Raw genomic sequence first — 17295 nt, 5'->3', positions numbered from 1 at the left:
CCAGCCACTGAATGTTTTCCCCCTTCCCCCTCTGCCCTTATATCCCCTTCTCTAACCCCCTTCCTCAGCCCTCTTCCCCAACTGTCTGCCCATGCAGACCCAGAGACAGCCAGCCTTGGGCGGCGACCTCTGACCCTGCTAATGAAAAAGAGGCCACCAAGGAAAAGGCCACTTTCATTAGAACTGTTGACAAGTGTTAAGTGACTGGCCGAGCTCCAGACTAGCTCCACACGGATCCCTTGATGTCCTACACATCACAGCCGGCTGCTGATTTCAGTATCAAGTTCACTGAAAGACCACCAGCCAGGCAGCCTGCCAGACAGACCATAATAATAAGCTAGACAGCCACAGGTACAAAGAGTGGGGTGTGTGTGTGTGTGTGTGTGTGTGTGTGTGTGTGTGTGTGTGTGTGTGTGTGTGTGTGTGCGTGTGTGCGTGTGTGCGCGTGCGCGCCCTCAGTGAAACAGTATCAGTGAAGAACTCGGTCTTTAGAGGGGTGGTCAACTTTTTTAACTTAAGAAAATTTGCTTGGTTTCTCAGTAAAACTCCAGGTTTTATTTCTGTGATACACCATAAATTTAAAAAAGAACCAATTTAGTGACAGTCTGCTGTGGTAAATCAGTATGTAATAGAAATGTATGCATTACATGAGTCATTACACTGTAAAAAAGGCAACAATTTACTTTGACATAAATGAGGACTAAAGTTGACAGGGCTCAGAAATATAAATGATCAGCATTTACTTTTGGTTTAATTCAAACCAGACTTCCCTACACTGTAATATCTCATGATGTATTAGCCTATATTAAATCAGCTCTTTTTTCACTAACTCAGTGTAATTACATCAGTTTGTCAGTTTCAGAACTTAAGTGATGAGTTCAGCTCATCACTTTAACTGTAGTCACTGTTGTTTAAGCTATGTGTTGTAAGCTTATTGACATGTAAATCATATCATTTTTTTCCAACTGGGAGACAGTAGGTCTACATAATGGAGACTTGTTGTGTCTTTTTATGCATGTCGCAGATGAGTCACGTGGTCTTCTACCTGATCAAAATGAAAACAATGCAAACTGTGACAAAGGTATAGTCCACTGTGAGATATGAGATCTTTTTCTATACAACCCTCTGTGCAAAGGCATTGGTCGACATGCATTATTAAAAAGAGAGAGAAATACATGGAGACAGAGGAATAGACAGAGAGACGGATGAAGAGAAAAAAGAGGGACTGAGAATGGAGCAGAGGGAGCATGACCCACTTTGCAAGCAGGTGGTTCATCTTGGTGAGCTGATGTGTGCACACAGGGGGTAAACTATAAACACATTAATTCACACAAACATGCACATGTTATATATCCACTTCAGACGCATATGCTATATCCATAATCAGAGCTTCCATCTCCTTTTGCTTTGGATAAGGAGCATTTTCTACCCATGATTCTACTGTCTCTTTTGCAGTTTACCATAATAAACGGACTAATGAGCTCAAAACTCATGAGCAAGCGCAAGAACACATCAAGAAATCGAGATTAAATTTTATTATGATAACTAAGCATGTGTAGGATTATAGGAGACTTGTGCTCTAGTTGTTTATGCAAGTACTACACAGACAAGTCCCATGTCTGTGTAGGAGTTTCAGTAAACATATATATTGGGAAAAAAACATTATTGCTGTTTGTGCAATCAATGAAGCTGTCCACTGGGTGGCAGCACAACATTTGACAAATGGATTGGATTTTCACTGTGTAAAAATACACTGAATAAAGTATTTGTTCATTCAAGTCAGTGTAACTCACATTTAACTCTCAAGAATTTATTTTTAAAGACATAACTCTGAACATGAAGTGGAAAAACCTTTACTTGTGATCAGTATAGTTTTCTCAAAGCTTCTGAAAATAAGAATCACTATCTTATGCTATCTTATACAAATATAACTGGGTAAAGCAGATCGGTGCACTGAAATTGAAAATTGCACTTTGTATTATTCATTTTGAGGCCAAAAGATATAAGATAAAACAAGTAGTTAAAGTCAATATTGTGTTCACTGGGTGGATGTCCTTTTACAGTGTACTGTCTATCCCAGCTTCAAAGCAGATTTTTATGTAATTTCCTGTCTATTGTACACACACACACACACACACACACACACACACACACACACACACACACACACAGTGTCACTTGCCCTATGAATGCCTCCACAAGCAGTCAGCCAGATGGCTGGGTAGATCGTGCCCATTGCACTGGATGTGTGCACCCACACACACACACACACAGATGCACATGCACAGTGTCAATAGCAGCTCTCCGGAGCACAGCTGGTTTGTGTGTTGAGTTGGAATTAAAAAAAAAAAAAATTGCCAGATGGGAGGAGATGGACAGAGGGACAGAAAGACGGAAAGTCATAAATTACCAAGATAAAATGTGGAATACCAGCGCACTACATTCACAAAGTCTATAAATCCATGCACAAATGTGCACACACAAACACGCACGCAGTATGAGTGCAGTGGATTAACATTGTTGGCACTTGGTGGGGAGTATGAGTAGGAGTAGGAATTTTTACAGTCACACAGAGGACATTTCATGTTGAAGTTTTTGGTATTAAGCTACATGGGACAAACAAGAACACCCAAAAACACATCCATGCACAGGCTTGATTTTCTCCTTTAAATCTTACACACAACTTGACTTTCGCAGCGCTGCAGTCCTCCCCTTGTTTATTATTTAAGACAGGTGAAGGGGGTTGGATGGTGAACATAAGGTCTGCATGTTTACAGACGTCTGACTGGTTAACAATATGGCAGTGTTTGCTGACAGAAGGAGAGAGGTAGGATACAATTATTTGGAGATGAGACATAACGCAAGAGGAAAGCTCAAAGCAGGAAAGAAGAGAACAGATACAAGGGCTGGAGGGGGAAGAGGGGGGGGGGGTCAAGAAAGGTAAGGAGAAAGGAGAGTGGAGAAGAGGACAGAGGGAGGACACACAGGAGCTGAGAGTATGTGGGGGTTGGGGGGTGAACGATGAAGGGAGAAAGGTCATCGTAGCATAAGGAGGGTGTAACTGTCCAGAACATAAAACTGCTGCTGTCGACTCCAGGGGATTCTTTTACCCCCCTTATCTTTATGCTTTCTAAAAATAGTACCTGCTCAATGTAGGGGGGAAACTAGGACACTGTTACCTCACATCTCTCTGTTGTATCTATACCCACTTTATTACATCTAGATAGAGAGATAGAACCATGCAGAAAATTCACTTATATTCTCCACACCCTTTTTAGCGAGAATAATAATCATGTTATGGAAGAGGAATAGCAATTTTCTCCATTTGATTACAGCCCTGCATGATGCACTGAACAAACCTGTGCCCTTTAATTATCAAATATACAGAGGCTAGGACACTAAATACCACTTGAAATGTAAACATGTAATTGTACATGCCACGACATGCAACCAAGCACATAATACAGTATAGTTATTTGTAGAAATTGATGGATTCACACCACTGATAACCAGTACAGGAAAAAAGGCAGAAATAAAAATGAAAAAAAAAACTGACTCCTTACCACTCACCACCAATCTATGGAAATCACGCACAAATTCTGAACAAATTTTGCATCTACTACATTACCATTTGTGTGTGTGCACCATAGATTGTAAAATATGGTTAAAAACTAGTCAGACACTGCATCATCCATCATGACGCACATGCACATATTCACATACTCTCACCACAGGAACCTGTGTGCATTAAATAAACAAACAAACAAAATGCCTGAGGCTTTCAGTTTGTGATATTTAGATGTGCTGCCACTGTATGCTTTCTTTTTTTCATAAGATGTCTAACAGCCAGCCTGGTTTTGATTCAGGCCATACACACACGTATTATGCACACATACACTTTCCTTGTCTGTTCATTTGAATTTGGAAAGAAATTCAGATAGAAAGATAATGCTGATACAAAATGGAAAGGGTTTGAGTGTGTGTGTGTGTGTGTGTGTGTGTGTGTGTGTGTGTGTGTGTGTGTGTAGCCTGCATATGAACTTTGTGAACCAAAAAGAAAAAAAAAGTGAAAATCAGCTTTAGTTTCAATTATGCTCAAGGCTTCTTTAAATGAGAATGATAGAGAGAGAAACAGAAAAAAAAATCCAAACAGACACCCGAGAGAGACTGAGTAAGCGAGGGCAGGGAGTGGCCAAAAAAGAGACAGAGGGAGGGGGGTGGGGATAAGGGGATGCTCGGGACAAAATGTTCTAATCCTAAACCAGCATCACAGAGTTACTCAGGGATTTCACATTGTTTCTGTTTTGGGACGAGGACCATTGTCCCAGTGTGACCCAGAAGAACTGCAGCATAGATCAGCTGCTCTCAGGACAGAAGCAAAGAATATCAGTTACTGTAGATGTGACTGATCTGAATTATCTCTAACTGCACATGAAAAGGAAAGAAGAGAATCTTCTGGGAGAGGATGGGAAGCACACAGGAGCTCTGAGTGATACTGGCACTTCTATAAGTGTTTTGAGATGAAAGGGATGATGTTATCAGATCAAGGAGAGAGAGAGAGAGAGAGAGAGGGATGACCTTCTTACATCAACTGCTTATAATGATTATTACCAGGCTTGTGATGTATGCTAGTGCACACAAAAAACACACACACACTCACACTACGCCATTAACAGTTTGCAGTAGATTACATTTTTTTTCATAATGGATTACAATGTAAATACATTACAGTTACAAATCATAGACAAACAACTCAATAGACTGACTGCTCTGGTATGTGCTAGTTTAGCGCAGGGGCTGGAAGGGTGAGGAAGCAGTTAGCCATCAAAAGAGGAGAAAAATATACATCCCGGTAAGGAATCAACTGGTTTAGTTCAGAGATTGAGGATGCACTTGGGGCTAATGTTAAGTTAGCTGCTGAAGGCCAGTAAAAACCTCCAAATTGAGTGCTTGTTAAACCACAATGTCTTGTTTTTTTCTACACCTTAAATACAGAGGATGTAACATGTGGTTCAGAGGCTTTCAATTTGTTTACAAAAGTACACTTAATGGAATTGTGCTGAGTAACGATAGTAAAGTAACAGGTAATTTAATTAATTACACCAATTTCCTTTGAGTGAATAGTAGTGTAATTACTTACTTAATATGTTATGTGTAAATGATTACATTTAACACTGGTCCGTACATGTGTTGTCCCAAGGCATCATGTGACGCGCAGTTCTGACTGCGGCCACTATGACAACATAATAGCAAAGTTTTGTAACAGTTGCAATGGACACATGGTCATAGGTTTGCATATGGTCGGTATAGGGACACGTCCCTACCAATATTTTGGAAGGACAGAGGCTATGTCTCCAAGACGATCAATTTAGGCATGCTAGCATTTGATTGGCTGAAAGGGCGAAAATGCAGTATTTCAGGTGACTCCCTTTCCTTTACCGCCTGCACTGCACAGCACACATATTGTAACTTCATTTTGTACATGCCAACATGTTTTGTACTTTGTAGATATCATGCCGAAGAGAGACATCAGGAGCTTTTTCACCACCCAGAGAGTAAGTAATAGGTAGTAAACTAACTAGCCAGTAGCTACATTGATTTAAAATGAAAACCTGCTAGCTAGTTCGCTAACGTTACAAGCCTTACATCATTAGAGTATTTATACTGATGCATCACTGGATTAGCAGCATTTTACTGTTGTAGCTGGTCAAGGTGGAGCTAGTTTAGGTAAGAGCTACTTCTGAGTGTAAAATCAAGGGGAAAAGGGGAACTGTGACTCTGGTAGGCCTATTGAATAGAAAAATGTTAATATTGGATGCCAAAATGCAATCATATTTTTTGGGTTTTTTTCTCTCTTTTCCATGAACAAGTGATTTCCTAAAGTTTAGTTACTTTTGGTCTTTGATCACTAGTTTTTATCTTAATTCAGTAATAAACCATTCAGTTGACAGCATTAAAAAGTCCTCTTTGTTTTGGAGAGGTGGCAGGGTTGTTGTGTCCCTACCAATGTTGAGACCAAACCTATGCCCTTGAATGGACACCTCACATGCTGTGTGATACACACAATCCTTATAGCCTCATATTATAATTTTATGATGCCCAAATATACAGTAGATTGAGGTAAAAATATCATCCATTAATTTTCTAAGCTCATGTGCACAAGAGAAATTCAAACCAGACACCAGTCTGTTTTCGTTCATGTAGAAAATATACCAGGCCTTTCCTCATTGACACAGAGCTCCTGTCTATACAAGCTCTGTAAATAGCACGCTTTCTGCTTACGGCTACAATGACTTCACAGCCCCCGTTGCTGTGGCACCGGAGGGGCCAATGGATGCAAGTCTCTGCTGAAATGCTATAAAGCTCTGCAGACACTGGAGGGAGTGCTAGACTACTAACAGGGAAATGTAGTTTGTACAGTTTGTTTGACATTTGAGTTGCTGCTCTTGGGTCACTTTCATGTTGTTCTTTATAGCGACAAGCACAAACATCAATAATTTCTTTTAATGACTTGAGGAATGCTGGTAAAAAAAAAATGACAGTATGAGGTTGGTGAGAGTGAACCAGCACAGTAAAGTTGTGGGCCAAAGAGAGCTGCAGATTCACATAATAATTCTCTGTAGCTTCATCACTTTGAGTGACACCTTTCAAATTGTCACACATTGTCCTAGGATTAAAGAAAAGGTTAAAGCTGCCTTAAAGTTACCTTATGCAATCAAATCTTATAGCCTACAACCCTTTTCATCATGCTGCTATCCCTCAATGAAAAACTCAGTCAAATGTTTAATCTTAACTGTTAGATAAGAAATGTGTTGGCCAAGGATTAAAAAAAAAAATCACATTAAATCTAGCTTTAAAAGTATGCAGCAAATTCAAACAGCTCTTATCAATTCACTCAATTAATAACAATGTTAACTCCATTACCAAACTTAACAAAACACCAAAAACATACATTCCACATAAGCAAATTTATTGCCTCTTTCATTTTTTGTGTCTCTGTTTTTGTTGCTTTCAAAATACTTTCAATTTCAATTTCACCGAAAACCTCTGAGGAGTGGAGAGATGAGGGAGTGTTATCCTGCATCCTCCATCCCTGTTTGTTACATCTTAGCATTTGTGGCATCTGACTAACGTTGGCCCTTACATAATAAGTCACTCACTGAGACCCTAGTTTAGCACAGGGTGGCCACGGGGTATTTGAGAAATATGCACATTAGATAGTGAGTCTTATTGAGTCATCGTCTGCTGAAGACTATTCCATGAACAGATACAGTCTATTGAATTGAATTCAGTTTACAATCCATATGTAATCAGTTACTGATTTTCAACTAACAAAATCTTTAAATTGTGACTTGGAGAAGCAGTGTTCACGGTGAGTCCTGCAGGGTTTTTACCGTGTCTGAAGATATTGAGCTTCAGGGAGAACAGGGTTGCTCCTTTTCACACACAGTAATGTATATTATAAAGCTTGGGTGTCTGACCTTATTTCAAGTGAAGCATTACATAAGTGTTCACCACTTGAAATGGAAGGAAATGTCTGGGCTTGTCAGAGAGAGAGAGAGAATGAGAGAGAAGTTGCAGTCTAACTATTTTTGGATTGCAGTCAGGTTCCTTTCTCCACAGTTTGAGCTCCTCCGCTGCGAGAGAGTATGAATATTAATCAATGCTTTTATCATTTGTTATGGAAAGGCTCCCTCTGTGTGTTTGAATGGCAGGCAAGCCATAAACCTATTTTTCTCTCTGCCGTATTACCATATGAGTCGAAAACATTTCTCACAGAAAGAGAGCAGAGAACTTGTTTGAACATAAAAGCTGCTGTGTGGAGGGAGAGCTGGGCTGCACGGGTGAATAATTTGTCCTTTAAGATTTGTTTAGGGAGGGGGTGATGAGTAATCAACAGGTAAAAAGCTAAAAAAAGCTAAATGACGTTTTCCACAGATGGGCCTTTGTCATGCAGGACTGCCTGTGGTTATGTGGAAAAGTGTGTGTTGGCTACAAGGAAAACACCTCTAAGCTGGCTACAGCTGAAATCCTCACGTGCAGCTCACATCTAATCAAGGCTTGTGTGTGTGTGTGTGTGTGTTAGAGTGTGTGTGTGCGCCTTAATGTGTGGCAGATCCTATGACGTCATGCTTTCGTCCTGAGCAGCTTATGCAGCATGTCAGTGTGTATTAAACATCCAAATCACATGACACTTGACCTCTGACCTCTGCTGTGTCCTGCGCCAGTGACAAAAAAAACAAAAGCTCAAATAGCCGTTAGTGTGTGTGTGTGTGTGCTGGGTCAGAGAAACTCAAATCTTGACCAAAACAACACCCAGGAAGAGAGGGAGAGAGAGAGAGTGAGAGAGGAAAAGAAGACAGGTTGGAATAAAATAATAAGATAAGACAAACACAAAGTGAACTTCTGTACCACTGAGGGATGGAGTGAGCCTGGCAGTTGTTAATAATGTCCCATAGGGGGACGTCACCTGCCAAACCAACATTAATAGGATGCTTGAAAAGGCAGCAGCAGGCCAGTGGGGGATCACATCGAAAGTTTGCCCGGGGATGTGGCTATACCTGAACTGTTGCTATGACAACTGGAGCTCCAGCTGAAGTGGGGTGAAAAAGTTTGTGGATGAATTTACAAAGAGACAGGAAATCTTGCAATACAACAACATTGCAACAGTGACAGATGACAAAATCAGGCGGCCTTTCGTTCTGCGTCTATTTGTCTATCCTGCGTTCTGTAACATGACTGCATGAATACCATGTGTAGTTCCTTTCATTAAAGCACAACACCCTGATCATTTACTTCATTTTGATTAATTAGACTTTCTTAGCTTACTGGCTTACATAAGTCTACCTGACGAATATAGTATTCTATACAAACTACCATGACACATTATTATCCCATCAAAAGGTGTGCTTAAGAATCCCACCTAACATGTTTTCCTTTTATAGTCAGATACTATGACTCACATGGTTTAAAAAAAATGGGCTGCGTGTATGTGTGCATACTGTGATGTGTACAGTTGCTAGGTAATATGATTTTGTCCATGAGACATTCTCCCATATGCTGTGTGTCGGCTCTAATATCTTTTTCTAATGTCTGTTCAGAGCCTTAATGGTCTTCCTGAGCAGTCATTAGTTTACACCTCCAGCTACAGTCGACTTTGACATGTATTTGGGCTTCAGAGCTACATACATGCGGGTGGAACGTAAGTAAGAATGTATTGTTACAGGTGTCCATTTAGACATTACTATTTTTTTTTTTAGGTGTGTGTGTGTGTCTTTGTAATTTGTATTTGTACATGACACTTATGAGGTACACAGCAGCAGATGGCCTGTGCTGTCATCTACCAGAGCTTCCACTTCTCAGTGTCACAAACACACACACACACACACACACACACACACACACACACACACACACACACACACACACACATACACATACACACCATCCCCCTTAAAGAGAAGAGTTTTTAAGTTTTATTTAGTAGATATTTTGCTGTTCAATCAAAAGCCTTAATGCAACTTTGAGTATTTACTTTGTCCCTGATGTTTGCTCCCATGCACACAACTATTTTTGTGTGTTAGTATGCATATCTTATACATAATATAAAACTATGTAACATATTCTATGACTCAGTAAATTCACTTGATTATGGCAGGAATATTCTTTAACTTCTAGTTTCCAGCCATTTGTGTGTGAGGCCCACAGTGACAGGTGCAGAGTGTATTATTGGGTTGGTGAGTCAGTCTGTCTCTCAGACAGTTTTTAAAACTGAAATACAGAGGGGTGGCTGACCTTCATCACTACACTGCCATCATGTAATACTTGTTATGTAATAGAGAAAACACATAGGGATGCTTAAGGGTAGACATAAACACACACATTCACAACCTCCAACATTATAGTCCACATCCCCCTCATCCGCCGCTCGCATGTTACACACACTCACCTCTGACACACACACTCCTAAAAGCACTCACACAACACAACAACACGTGTCCTTCAAACCAGGGGCAATATCTTTGTGCTCGCGCCGCCTTCACCCCCCCATCACCACCACCCCCCAGTGCGCTTCCACCAGGGTTTATTGTGATACACACCACAGCCCCTGCTGCACTATTTGCATCACACGGTTGCTGTACGTCTGACGTATGGGCTGTTTATAGCTTTACCCTATCAATAGATGATAACCAGTCCCCTGGAGCGAACCATCCAGGCCAGGTTATATCATAACGTGTGTGTGTGTGTGTGTGTGTGTGTGTGTGTGTGTGTGTGTGTGTGTGTGTGTGTGTGTGTGTGTGGAACAGCTGTGAGCAAAGCCCTGACAGGGCTCTCTGCTGGTCACTGCTGCTCTGCGTTAGCTGGATGTTTCCTCTCCTCCGGTGTGGTGAAAACAGATGAGACGAGGCAGCCACATATACAGTTTGTTCACATTCACACAGACACACACATGTAACAAAATGATAAGAACCAGATTATCAAAACACATGTAATGTCAAAATTAAACAAACACATGAAGTGAACACAAGGAGGGAAAAATATGCAACCCTAGGGCAACACAACAGTGACAGCCATGTCATATTATGCAGAGTCAAAAGAAAAACTATTTTTCAAAAGACAGCGAAGGAAGATATCTTTCAGGTGATGTTGTTTTCCTGTTGGCAGCAGTAACAGTGGATGGGGCATTAGGTGGAACTCTTTCCTGCTAATCAATACAATTTGTTAGAGCCTCTCTCTCTCTTCCTTGCTTTCTATTTCTCTCTCTCTCTCTCACAGATCCATTGTAATGCAGCACAGAGCACTCCACACATGGCCTTGACAAAGGCTGCTTGTACTCTAGTAGACCTTGGGCTGGGAGCCTTTGTAGCGAAAGTCCGTGACCTCACTCATTCCTTTTTATTACACAGACACATACACACAAACACACACGCAGTCCAGAGGAAAAGCACATAGAGGTGGATGGTTTTTTTTTTTTTTTAGACATCCGCTGAGATGTAATATTGTTCTATTTACAAACATAAGCTCATGCCCCCAGCACATATAGGCGCACACAGTGATAACCCAACATACCAAGACACACACACACACACAAGCTCACTGTGCCCCAATCCAGCTTTTCACAGTGCTAATGGCCTTGGTGCTATGAAAGCTCAGAGCAATAAACACAATGCCGGCCCACGCGGCATGTGAGTGAGTAGGCTGTGAGTTGTGTGCTGAATGCATCTGTGTGCGTGTGTGTGTTTGCGAAGGAGCCAGGCTTTGTCATAGCCCTTCACACACTGAGCTTCCAGAAAAGGCCGTGTTTCAATATGGTTTTGTAAGGACTTCGCCACCGGGGCTCAAAGCGGACAAACTGTTCACTATAGGTCAACTGACATCGTGTTTAGTTTTATCACTCTGTGACCACACCAGGAGGTTTTCCAATATAAAAAAAAACATACTTAAGCAGTAGGCGTGTGGTGTCACATGTAGTCTGTTTCATTTATTTTTGCAGAGGTGTGTCGGTCTGTTGGCCCTTTGGTCCAAGGTGACATATTTCAAAAACTACTGAATGAATTGCCGCAAATCTTTGTCCAGACATTCATTCAAGATGAATCATAATGAATTTAGTGATCCTCTGGCTTTTCCTCTAGCACTCAATATGAGGTTGACACTTTTGTTAATTAATTTGGTACAGATATCCCTTGTTTTATTCTAGTATCACCAGCTAGTCACAGAGTTTCACATTACCAGGATGAATTGGTCAAAATTTCAATGTATCCAGTACTTTGGTTACCAAATATTTAGAGCAGCCAACTTATGACCTGATCAGCATAGATGGATTTTAGGTTGTGATTAGATGTTATTTTAAATTTGCATTACACATCAAACAGGGCTCTATTCACACTAACACTTCCACTTGAATGTTTGTTGTCTACACTGAAACCAAAGGCATAAAACAATATTTTCTTCCACTTCTTCTTTTTGTTTTCATTGTGGTGTCAAATAACAAAATGGTGCCTCACTGCCATCATTTGGTAGGGAGTGTAGTTGACAAGCTTATACCAATCATGCAGTTACGGGGTTCCTCTTGGCATGTTTCTCAACAAATATCAAATGGCTGCCTGCACTTTCACTGCAGAGCCTTTTTGAAAAGGTTTGTTCTTTGCCGGCAGAAAATGCTGGCTTGGTATCGATTGAGCGCAAACACTAAAACAAAAGATGTGTTTTTCAATTTACCCACATTGGTGTTGACATGACCTTAGCTATAAGTGCCAGACTCTCACACTATGAAAAAGACAACCACACCAGGTTTGTGTCTATCTCCCTTGGCCATATACTGACGTGTAAAGCAGCTGCGCTGGCAGTTGTCAGTGTGGTAACCAGAGAGAGGAACAGAACAGAACAGGACTTCAGCAATAATGCCACAGTGGGTCTGTGTGTGTATGTGTGTGTGTGTATGTGTGAAAGAGAGACAGAGAGGGGGAGAGAGAGAGAGAGGGAGGGAGGGAGGGAGAGAGAGAGGGGGGGGAGAGAAAGAGAGGCAGAGCCTGCTGAGCCAGGCCTCTCATTATGTGGGATGTAATCTGAGCTTTCGGGGCCCGGACCGGCCCTCCGACTGCGCTGAATGGGGGTCGAGCACCAGCCCCCACTGTCTTTCCTGTGCTTTCACTCTGCTTAGCTCGGCAACTCTGATTATAAACCGTGAGGGTGGGGTGGACGTTTGGGGCGGGGGAGCGGTGGAGGTTTGGGTGGATCAGGGGTGGTGAAGTTTAGTGCTGGTATGGGTGCGATGGTAAGCTCCAGTTTGTGGGTTGTCTGAGTCTGTATTGCCGAGCTGTATAGTTAAGTGCAGGGAGTTGCAGCAATTTGTGGTCTTATCTGCATATACAGTACGAAAACATCTAAAAAGTATGAGAATAAAACTACATTCCACTTTCCCTCTAACTACACGCTTCTGTCTTTTCCTGCTATTGGATAGAAATGAGGAAGAATTACACAAAACATTCAAATATGCTGAGATTCTTAGAGATGTGTATAAAATGATCAACCAGATACTCAGACTTTTACTATTTAATATAAGGGAAAAGTCATAGAAAATATGCCAGGTTGATTATTTTATATAATATGGATATTTTAGACCTGACTTTAGAACAAGCACAGAATATACACTGAATGAATATACATTACAAGTGTGACCATGCTTTTTCTAATATTTGAGGGACACATTGGCGATCATGGGGTCAAACTCTGGTTCGTAATATGAATAATATGACTCAATATGAACCTTACTGATATCATCAATACATTTAAAACTCAATTAAATCCAGTTTTTCATATGGTATTACAATGGGACAAGATAATGATATATGTGTGTGTGTGTGTGTGTGTGTGTGTGTGTGTGTGTGTGTGCAAGTGCACGTGTGTATTAAGCTGTGATGCTGAAGTCGGCCTACCACAGCACAGGAGCAGAGATGACCTTGGATCACCTCAGACTAAATGACCGCTCCTGCACAATAGAGATGATTAATGCCCACCTTCAATGTCTCACACACACACATGCAAGCACAAGTGTCAAATCACGTGTACTGTACGTGTGTGTATATATACTGTATGTGTGTGTGTGTGTTGTTGGGGTGACAACCTTGTCCCTTAGAGCTAATGAGGCCTACCGACCAGAGTCCCATGGCGCGATCTGTACTTGATACTAGGGCATTAGCTAAATACAGCAGGCACACCATTCATTTCCCTTGGTACATATTCATCATAGGACTACATATTATACATCTCACTACAGCCATTATAACAACTATTTACAGCTACAGAAAGAACTATCCGAGCCAATGAAAGGCACATCACCTTTCATGCAAAAATAAAAGAAAAAAGTTTTGCCTAGTAAAACAGCCTTAATTGCTGGAATAGAAAAGATAAAAGACTCGTGAGCTGACCCTGTTTCTCAGTGGCAGAAGTGGGTCTCTCTAATGTCTAATCAGTGCAGCTGTATAGGTTGTGTGTTCTTGTGTTATATGGCATGTATATGCGTGTCTTTGTGTTAAAGGGGGCGGTGGTTTACCCCAGGGGAGCTCTGTGCCTACCTTTATGTGCTCCTGTGTTTACTTTCTACCAGTTGTAATTGGAGGAGTGACTCAGTCTGCTGCTCTCTGGGGAGCAAATTATTAATTTGTAGCCACTTCTGCCAGACTGCAGTTTCAACAGAACAACAGATGCATATAGAGAGGAAGGGAAAAGACTTTGGGCAAGTCCTTGAGTGTGTTGTATATTCATATAAATTCTTTGACTTGTTTCATACCGAGTGATTGCTGGTCTAAAATAGAAATTTATGTGTAGTCTAATAGGAGTATTTTTCTTCCATCCTTCCAGCTTTCCTTTTGATCAGTGTCTGTCTCTGCCTTGTTCTGTATCCTACCTCTGTATTTGAGTGTGTGTGTGTGTGTGTGTGTGTGTGTGTGTGTGTGTGTGTTGGAGTGAGCAGGGTGGTAGTTGGCAACCCACACTGCTTGTGAGTCAGCTGAATCACTTACACTTGGCACAGCATGTCATTTGAGAGAGAGAGAGAAAGAGAGAGAGAGACAAACGGCAAGAAAGAGGCGGGGCTCATGACAGAGGGCACAGAGTGAATAGTAGTCGAGCGGGGGAGGTGGTGAAATATGTGTTCCCAAAATCTGATGGGTGTAGCTGGTGAAAAGATTGATGTGGCAGCAGGTGCTATGTTACCCAGTCACTGACGACACTTATGGGAAGAAAAATAGCTTATTGGGAGAAATTAAGGTTGAGGCAATGAGAGATGGATCACGTGCAGGTGCAGCAGGTCAGCAATTTGATCTTTCCCCAACATTTTTACAGTTAATTAAATTGTTATAACACCCTTCTTATAGGGCACTTGGATTGCCAACGCACTGAGAGATTACAGAATTACCTTACCGGGAGCATATGTCTACGTTTTACAAAATGTTTAGCAAGCAGGGAAAACTTATTTTGACTAATTGCAGTTTTAGTCAGACTTTGGATTTATCCCTGCAAGCAAGGATTATCTCTCACACTGTGCATGTGCACTTACACAGTTTTACTTTCCCTCTTATGCACATGTGCACGCTACCTTTTTTCAAAACAAGTCCTCTAATTAAATGTCAAAATATGTCTCTCCAGAACGACACATAAAAAGCATTTTCTGAAACTGACACCTGTAAAACTCTGATCTTAGACTGCTGTGGTTAAAGTTTTGGTGAGGTTTGGGCACAAAAATAACTTTAAGTTTGGGGAAACATCATAGTTTTTGTTATTACTACTTTGTTATGGTTAGGGGACCTTCATCATCATGGTACAATTATAACCATTTGGTTATGGTTAAAAAACAAAAAAATCATGGCTATAGGAAACCAACATTGACTGGTATGAAAGAGGAAATGAACAGCAATAAAGTAAAGCCTTTGTGGCAAAGAAATACATATCCATGGTGAGCCCTATCCATACAGACATGATGATACTATAACTGTGTTATTTACTCTGGCACCCATTTTGCATTGCACATGCTATGGTGTGATGATAATGGAAAACTGGAAGCTGAGGCCTACTTTCATGCCACACAGCTGTTCACCAGCAGTGGCAGCCATGGATAGTGTACGAGAAAGACAAATTGACAGTGAGATCATGCCTGAGAGCTGACTCACACAACAGCAGAGACACACACAAAAAAACAAACAAAAAAAACACATACAGACTTTCACATGCATGCACAGGGGACCCATGCATGTTTTTATCTTCCCAGTGTATGTGTGTTAGTGTGTTTGCGTAACGCTGATTGTGGCCAACAGCCCACATCCAACCTCTGAGGAGACGCTGTCTGCTTACATTTATTCCCTTGGATTTCTCTCAGGCCTCAAACCAAAACTTATCGTGACCACAGAGAAGAAAAAGACAGAAAAAAGGAAAGTGAGAGTGGACACACACAGCAAGAGGGAATATATGTGTATGTGTGAGAGAGATAGAAAGAGGGAGACTGGCCAAACAGAAGAGAGAGAGAGAGACAGTGCACTAGAGAAAATGTTGTTTATGAGTGTTTGTATGTCTGTGTGTTTGTGGGTGGTTGTGTGTGCACCTTTGTCCGCCTGTTCACTGTGAGGCCTATTAGAAAAATTGGGAGCAAGCCAAACCCTGTCCTATATCTTTTTTTTTTCACCCTCTCTGACAATAAGATGGCTGGTGATTTGTGAGTTACTATCTTTAAGCCCTGCTGACCTATGGATAGGTGGGTGTGGTGACTGGCGGGGCTCCAGTGTGTGTCTTCGCTGATCTGGTCTCAGATGAGGCTGACCTGCTTTTTAGGAGAATGTTGTGCAATGCCTCATGAAATCTGCTCCAGACACAGAGGTTGCTTTCTCAAAGATCAGCAGTAAGCCTATCTCGGTCTTTCAAGATGGCTTTGGAAAGAGATCGGGTGACAACTCATGTTACACACTTAAACAAATAAGGTGACACAGACAAATACCTCCTTATTTTTTTTTTAGGTTCGTGAAACACTTCAAAAGCTCACTTGGCATATAAGTTGTTTTCATGACAGAGGCAAACCAACTGAACAAATGGAAATCTTTATCAGCCTTCAGGGACGAGCCATCAGAACATACCCATAAAACCATCTGACATTATATACAATATTATAAGATTACACAATTAAATGCCAAAAAATACAAGATAAAATGAGAAGACAAATATTGAGCAACACACAGGTACTTCACCAACTTTTATCTCTTCTCTTATTCTCTCTGTCCCCTCACATTAGGAACAGCGCTGTTGACTCATGTCCTTATTCTTAGCACGTTGCATCACATGTCCTCTTAGTATAGTTTGGATGGTGCCGCATCTATTTCAGACCTCCTCTATGGGCAAACATACTGGTAGAGGAAAGGAGGTGAGGGGTGATGGAGAGGAAAAAGAGAGTAAGAGAGTAACGGTTGAACGGTACCATTACCATCAAGCTGCATCGGGAAGTTGTCGGAGCGGATCGTGCTTCCACTGTTTCTACGTAGAAGACGAGAGACATGTAGTTTAACTAGAGTGGGAGTAAATAGCAGGAAAGGGACTGAAAGTAGTGACTACTTGTTTACACATAAGAATCACAAACTATAAGATAGTCTACACATATTGAATGATCTATTTGTAAGTACATAGCCAACATTAGCATTAACAGCTGTTTGCTTATCAGTCTGGAAGAAACGTTGCGAGTCCAGCATTTAACTTCATTCATTTGCAGGCCAAGAGCTGTCTCCAGTGTTTGAAAACAACCCTTTTGTTTTGCTT

The sequence above is a fragment of the Seriola aureovittata genome, chromosome 17 (assembly GCF_021018895.1).
Source record: "Seriola aureovittata isolate HTS-2021-v1 ecotype China chromosome 17, ASM2101889v1, whole genome shotgun sequence".
In the NCBI taxonomy this organism is placed as follows: Eukaryota; Metazoa; Chordata; class Actinopteri; order Carangiformes; family Carangidae; genus Seriola; species Seriola aureovittata.
This window is presented reverse-complemented; position numbering follows the sequence as displayed.